Source organism: Notolepis coatsorum (assembly GCF_963971535.1).
Source record: "Notolepis coatsorum genome assembly, chromosome: 5".
NCBI lineage: Eukaryota > Metazoa > Chordata > Actinopteri > Aulopiformes > Paralepididae > Notolepis > Notolepis coatsorum.
Genome location: NC_140169.1, coordinates 26961142 through 26969092, shown reverse-complemented (window position 1 = coordinate 26969092; position 7951 = coordinate 26961142). Strand labels below are relative to the sequence as shown.

At 39.8% G+C, this 7951-nt stretch overlaps 2 long non-coding RNA genes across 2 annotated transcripts; both read left to right on the top strand.

The window, feature by feature from the left end:
* Positions 1 to 1056: 1056 nt before the first annotated feature.
* Positions 1057 to 1647, top strand: LOC311228539. The gene is made up of 3 exons (XR_014619669.1): positions 1057 to 1087; positions 1259 to 1313; positions 1562 to 1647. It is a non-coding gene; the product is annotated as an uncharacterized lncRNA (long non-coding RNA).
* Positions 1648 to 2084: 437 nt separating this feature from the next.
* Positions 2085 to 6380, top strand: LOC311228540. The gene is made up of 3 exons (XR_014619670.1): positions 2085 to 2158; positions 2898 to 3023; positions 6046 to 6380. It is a non-coding gene; the product is annotated as an uncharacterized lncRNA (long non-coding RNA).
* The last annotated feature ends 1571 nt before the right edge of the window (positions 6381 to 7951 follow it).

Below are 7951 nucleotides of genomic sequence, written 5' to 3'. Positions count from 1 at the left end.
TACATACGGTGGGGAGGAGACTACATTAGGAGGGGGTGGGTGGGAGAAAAATATACATATGGTGGGGAGAGAATATATACATACGGTGGGGAGGATACTGTACATTAGGAGGGGGTGGGTGGGAGAGAAATATACATATGGTGGGGAGAGAATATATACATATGATGGGGAGAGAATATATACATACGGTGGGGAGGAGACTGTACATTAGGAGGGGGTGGGTGGGAGAGAAATATACATATGGTGGGGAGAGAATATATACATACGGTGGGGAGGATACTGTACATTAGGAGGGGGTGGGTGGGAGAGAAATATACATACGGTGGGGAGAGAATATATACATATGATGGGGAGAGAATATATACATACGGTGGGGAGGAGACTGTACATTAGGAGGGGGTGGGAGAGAAATATACATATAATAGACAGTCTCCTCCCCACCATATGTATATATTCTCTCCCCACCATATGTATATTTCTCTCCCACCCTCTCCTAATGTACAGTCTTCTCCCCACCGTATATGTATATATTCTCTCCCACCCCCTCCCAATAGTTACATAAGCATTGTTGTAACTAGTGTTAACAAATACTTTATTATAGTTCAATTGTGTTAAACTTGGGACACAGCCCCATGGCTCTATATTTTATTTCGTTTTGTATGTGAGGTATTTTAGCTTGCAGTTGTTGTGTTGCATTGTGGGTCTTCAGCACAAAGTAATCCCTTGCTGAGGGTAAGATGGTTTTCTGTCTGCTCAGACTCAGAATACTTAATTAACATGATCTGTGCTTCATAAAAAAACAGATATTATTTATCTGGTTTTGGTTATTTTGCACAGTAAATTCTTATTCAGGCCTACCTGCAATTCAGAATTTAATCCAGCAGGGCGGCAGTGATGTTCATTCTGCCTTTTGTTATATATAAAAAATGGGGCTTTGAAAGACTGACATATTTGAACTTCTAGCTCCTGCTACTCTAAACATATATATATATAATATACACAGTCTTGATAAATTGCATACAAGGTTTTTTGAATATTTTGATCGTCTTCTTTTTAGAATTCGCTGGCAATCATCGCCGCTATCAAGGTGAGTTAACTAACACATTCTCAAATCATGTTTTGTTTTTACCACCAGACATGTGCTAGGTATATGGAGCTAGGTACACTTGCTACTGTAGGTTATATGGTGCTCATTGATAACTACTTTTATGGTGCTTATTTTTTCCTTATTTTGTTAATTATGTTGCTCTTTCTCTAGGAATGCCAATGTATAACTCCAGCCCCTATTACCACACTGCCATTGATTCAGCTCAGTAAGTATTATCTTTCAATTCAATATTGTCTGTCTCTCTCACCCCACTTCAAACTTCACACCTTTATCTGTGTTTTCATCTCTGTCTTTCTGTCTCTCTCACCTCGACCCCCTCCACTTCACACAACACCTACATTGCCAAAGCCTTTGTCATTTGATGACACAGCAGTGCTATGTCTGTCTCTCCCTCTATCTCCGTCTCCCTCTCTCACTGGCATAACATTTTTATTGTCGTATTCAATATTTCAGAGATTCTTCGCCAGAGGAACTTGAAGCCATTCCTGAATTACCACCAGAGACCAGCAGTTGCACGCAGGCAGAGACTGCCTGTAGCATGAGTTGAATTTTATACACAAGTTCACTGGTGTTTATTCTTATATAAAACGTCTCTAAAGACGTATGTTTACCTTTGCATTGATTGGCGGATTTTTGACTGAAGACATTGGATCTTTCCTGCTCTCCCATCCAAGTCCCAGGTTGTAATGACGTAATCATGACACTTAGTTGATTTTGAGTAGACAATTACTCGTTGCATCTGGGCTCATAGTCATAGCCATATAGGAATGACCGCTACACCGTCGCGCCAATAGCGGCAGAGGGAGGGAGAGTTAAGCTATTTCTTTGTCATTCAGACAGATTCTCCTATCTGCACCTATCTGACACGTATAGCCACTGATGGTGGAGAAGTGCTGTCCAATTAGCCATTTTGGGGAAATTCAGGCATAAAATAATATTCTGTTGTGTGTCACTGTCAAACAATCCAATATTTCAGAGATTCTTCGCCAGTTGCGGGAAGTATGTCACCACCTGAAGACGCAGACCACCACCTGAAGCCCATGTAGAATTGTGAGTTGAATTTTATACATGATAGATCAGTGGTTCTCAAACTTTTTACACCAAGTACCACCTGAGAATGTAGCTGGCTCTCCAAGTACCACCATATGACCGGTGTTAAAATACAGTCTATTCAGCTATGCACAGTTCACGCAGGAGGCAAATGTATTCCTAATACCATTATTTATTGTTAACTTTTGTCAGACACAGCCACAATGTACAAAGGGATAGCACTAGAACTAGCAAACGCTTCCACACAACTCATACAATGCAAGGGGCATTGAGAACATAATAACTAACATTCTCACATAGCAAGTGAGAAAATTAAGAACAACTGTATTTCAGCAAATGTACTTAATCTCTATCTCTCTCTCTCTCTCTCACACAGCAAGCAATTGTCCATCATTCTCTCTCTCTCTCTCACACACACACACGCACACGCACACACACACACACACACACACACACACACACACAATTATTTTGTTACAAAAACTTAATTTCCTGCATTCTGGTGCAGGACTTTTTGAAATTTTACCCTTTAAATGCCAGTTTGTGTGATGGCATCACAAATTATTGTTAAAATAAACACACAAAGTAAAATATGTTCAATAGGATAGGAGCCCCGCATTTAGTGATCTAGGAGGCAAGTATTTTGTAATAAGATCAGATAGATAGAGCAATCACAAAATAAAGAAATGAGGCTCATCGTGCTTGCAAGCCACTGTCTAAAGTCTAATTGTGTTCTCAGAGGGATGACACTGGTGATCTACACCTCTACCAGAGGCCAGCAGCCAGAGGGGGACCCTGCTGACCACAAGGCCATCTGAATCATCCTATGCTGAATTGACATGGATGGTATCTCCCTTAAGCTGATGTGAGTATAACTTCCATGTACAAACACAAACACACCCACTCTATCTATATCTCTCTTCTAGGACATGTCATCATCATCAAACCTTTATTTAATTCTTGGGAGAACAGTAGGGTTGTAAAAAAAAGTGTAAACATCTTCAAATCATTATTAACACATCCACGCTGTAAAGGGTTATTGCCCGCCATGCTTTGACCGCCAGATCTCGCGAGTAGGGTCGAGCTGCAGACTCGGAGCCTTGGTCCAGATTGGAACTTCCGCCCTGCCACAGGACTATTACTCCTGTGACAGGGCAATGCGCTGATTGGCGGAAAGTACGGAAGTATCTCGAAGTACGTCTGACGTATCTCGAATTACGTCTGACGTTTCTCTACGTTAGCGAACATTAAACGTTGTATTCATAAAATAATATAAATTCAGCAGCATGGGGAGGGCCGGGGGGAGGGGAGGTACAGGTAGTAGAAGACATAGAGGTACAGGTCACATAATTATAGTACAGTGGAGAAGTAAAAATAGAATAAAAAGGCAGTGGAAACAATATACAATATTATTAACTCTAATAATAACACGCCTCGCGGGCTCATTATAATACGAGAGCCGTGGGTCTGCATTGTATAGAGCGGATCCCCCGGCCGTATTCAAGCGCTGGAGCGCTTTGCGATGGATCAAACTGTATTAATATAGTAGTAATAATAGTAGTTGGCTAGTTGCGCGCTTCTGGCCACCTCCCGCAGTGCGCGCATACACACATACTGTCTGTAGCCTATACAGTATGTGCAAAATTAGTTGTCAAGAGGGTAGGAGGGGTGGGTGGGTGGGGGACACTGTACAACTGTACAAGCAAAACTGTACATTGGAATATTGACAACCATACTTGGTCATTTACTGTACATTGGAGGGGGTTGGGTTACAACACAGGAGCAGAGTATAAACAACAGTACAGTACTGTTTCTCATTCCTGTACTGTTGTTTATACTCTGCTCCTGTGTTGTAACCCAACCCCCTCCAATGTACAGTAAATGACCAAGTATGGTTTTGTCAATATTCCAATGTACAGTTTTGCTTGTACAGTTGTACAGTGTCCCCCACCCACCCACCCCTCCTACCCGACCCCCCCCCAAGGCGAAAGTCTTTCTCTGGTCTGCATCCCCTTAACAATTGTGTGTATTGAGCTGTACTGTACTGTACCCATTCTGCAATCTGTTAATAAAATTTTCAATCAAGAATGGAGTGATTGACAGTGTCAAAGGCCTTTTGTAGGTCCAGCATGATCTGTTAATACAATTTTCAATCAATCAATCAATCAATCAATCAAGACCCGCGTCGCAGGCACTGCATTCCGTTCTCAGAATGGATTTGAGAGAGATCATCAGCAGGCTATAATGATATTCAGACTCTAGATCAATTTGCGGAGCCAGATGAGATGAGGCTACCTGTGCGATTGGCTCTTGACAACTAATTTTGCACGTACTGTATAGGCTACAGACAGTATGTGTGTATGCGCGCACTGCGGGAGGTGGCCAGAAGCTGCGAGGTCTGTCCGCCACATGGCAGGGTAACAAAATAGTTGTGTCCCCTGCTGTGGTTGTGAGTATAGTATACGTTTATTAGCTTAACTCCGTAGCAACATCACACAGGTGTATCTGTAGACAGTCTCCTCCCCACCGTATGTATCTTTTTTCCTACCACCCACCCCAGGGTTAGAAATTAACTATTTTTTTCAAGGGCTTTTTTTGCCCCCCTTAATTGATTTTCGGGGGCTTTTTTTTGTATTTCGGGGGCACTGAATTTTTATGATAAACGGTAGGGGTGGGACGGTTCACAAAATGGACGGTTTGGTTCGTATCACGATTTTGGGGTCACGGTTTTCAGTTCGATATACGTAAATTTTTATAAAAAAAAAATGTAACACTCAAATCTAAACATGCTTCTCATTTATTAAAAATAAAATAAAAGGTTTACAGTGTTTACAGCCTTAAATAATGTTTGGCACACAAAGACCGAACTGACTGAAAAATATAGGCTACATTTGTCAAAGTATTAACTTAGTGCAAACAAACAATATGCTCAGCCAGCACTAGACTTTCCTTTCTTTAATATAAACACACAAAAACAATGTCAACCATGTTTAAATTCCCTGATTGTCAGTTCTTAATGGAAAGATTCGTTTTCTGCTTGAAATTATTATGTTTCTGTCTACATTTATTTAGACTAACATTATTTAAATATTGAGTGCAACTGTGGTGGATTACGTAATTCGGTGAGTTGGAACTATCTATGGGTTGGCGCGGGTCCCCACGGACATTTTAGCGTGTGGCACCTTCAGCTCCGGTAACGTTAGGAGGAGTTCATAACATCAACATGCAGTGGGACAGCGGTAATAGTCCCGGTTGGAGTTAGTAAAACACAGTTGTATGTTAGCCTTCTTGGATGTTGAATAAACGCCTATCAGACTCCCATTTCCTCCTCTGCTACAGTAGCTAGTAGTAGCTACGGTGACATTTCATTGACTGTACAGTATTAGCTTGCGGGCTGCGTCGGGCTACCATAGTTAAAACGTGCGTTGTTTTGTACAAACTGCTAACGCTATGGCAAGATGTGTGTATGCCTATGTAATGTTAATGGCTATGTTTTTAAAGTCGTAATGAAGATTGATTTATATTGTGCGTGCCATTTTTACACAAACTGACTAGCACCTGGCTGCAGCTGGACCCTATTGGGCTGCAGTGCTGCTGCTGCCTGCAGCCAGTGCAGAACACCGGCTCCGCCAAATAATTTTTTTTATTTGCGCGTCATCTGAACCGTACGATACACAGACGCTCCATTACCGGATAAATATATATAATTAGTAAACTGTCGGGGGCATTAAGTGCCCCCCTTAACTGATTTTCGAGGGCATTTTGTCCATTTTCAAGAGCATTATGCCCCAAGCCCCTGTTAATTTCGAACCCTGACCCACCCCCTCCTAATGTACAGTCCCGGACTTTCCAGTGAATCATAGTGTCCTTTTTTTTCATTTTCCCAGATGCACCATGCACCAAGGATCCAGCTGATTACTGCCAATCTGGAGGATTGTTCCTTATCTGCTCTTCACTTGTGCCACTGATTCATTGACCTTTTGTGGTGTGGTATGTTTTGATTTTTACTTAGTAATACACTGTATAGTTGGGATTCTGAATTAAACAGTATAATGTTCACATATATTATGGAGCCCCCAGGGGTCGGGAGAATATTGTGGAAAACAATATAAAACTGAAATGGTAAAGCTAAAAAACTGTAGACCTGACCACAACCCCCTCGGTTCAACAGCACAATATGTTGCTTTCTCCGCTTTTAAAAGTTGAAATCATCTGATGACATTGAAGGGATAGTTCAGAATTGTGGACATAAAGTTTAATTTACTACTTGGCCATTATGTTATGTTCAATGGACTGCACTTATATAGCAATAGCGCTTTTATCCAAAGCGCGTATGGCCTCTCATTCACCTATTCACACACATTCACACACCAATGGTGGCAGCTGCCATGCATATTGATCCATAAATAGTGTTTAGATTGTACTTCTATAGGTTTTTAACTTTACATACTGTATTTAAACATTACATTTGAACAAACACTGCAAGCTAAAGTTTTAAATCATTTGAATCTGTTTTATACAGTACACTTGCTTCCAAAATAAAGCAGTTTTACAATCCTGAGCGTTTGTTAACACTTGAAGCTTTTTGTTTCTAACAATCAGTACAATAAAAATGTCTGTCTGAATAACTTTTAGTGGTGCCAATTTATTGAAGGAGTTTGATTGTAACAATTTAGGAAAGATCTGTAAAATAACAGTGTTTCTCTGCTGAGTTTTTAGTGGCATAACTTTATTGAAGGGGTTTGATTGTAATAAGTTAGGAAAAAACGGCCAAATAACAGTGTTTCACTGTGTTTCATCGTAATAATTTTGGAAAAACTTGTGGAATAACAGTGTTTCACTGCGGAACTTTAAGTTCTGTCACTTTATTGAAGGAGTTTGATTGTAACAATTTTGGAAAAACCTGTAAAATAACAGTGTTTCACTGCTGAACTAAGTTCTCTCACTTTATTGAAGGAGTTTGATTGTAATAATTTTGGAAAAACCTGCCAAATAACAGTGTTTCACTGTTATGTCACTTAATTGAAGGTGTTTCATCGTAATAATTTTGGAAAAACTTGTGAAATAACAGTGTTTCACTGCTGAACTTTGAGTTATGTCACTTAATTGAAGGAGTTTGATTGTAATAATTATGGGAAAACCTGTAAAATAACAGTGTTTCACTGCTGAACTTTAAGTTCTGTCACTTTATTGAAGGAGTTTGATCGTAATAATTGAGGAAAAACCTGTGAAATAACAGTGTTTCACTGCTGAACTTTGAGTTCTGTCACTTAATTGAAGGAGTTTGATTGTAATAATTATGGGAAAACCTGTGAAATAACAGTGTTTCACTGCTGAACTTTGAGTTCTGTCACTTAATTGAAGGAGTTTGATAGTAATAATTATGGGAAAACCTGTAAAATAACAGTGTTTCACTGCTGAACTTTAAGTTCTGTCACTTTATTGAAGGAGTTTGATCGTAATAATTGAGGAAACACCTGTGAAATAACAGTGTTTCACTGCTGAACTTTAAGTTCTGTCACTTAATTGAAGGAGTTTGATTGTAATAATTATGGAAAAACCTGTGAAATAACAGTGTTTCACTGCTGAACTTTGAGTTCTGTCACTTAATTGAAGGAGTTTGATTGTAATAATTATGGGAAAACATGTAAAATAACAGTGTTTCACTGCTGAACTTTAAGTTCTGTCACTTTATTGAAGGAGTTTGATCGTAATAATTTAGGAAAAACCTGTGAAATAACAGTGTTTCACTGCTGAACTTTGAGTTCTGTCACTTAATTGAAGGAGTTTGAT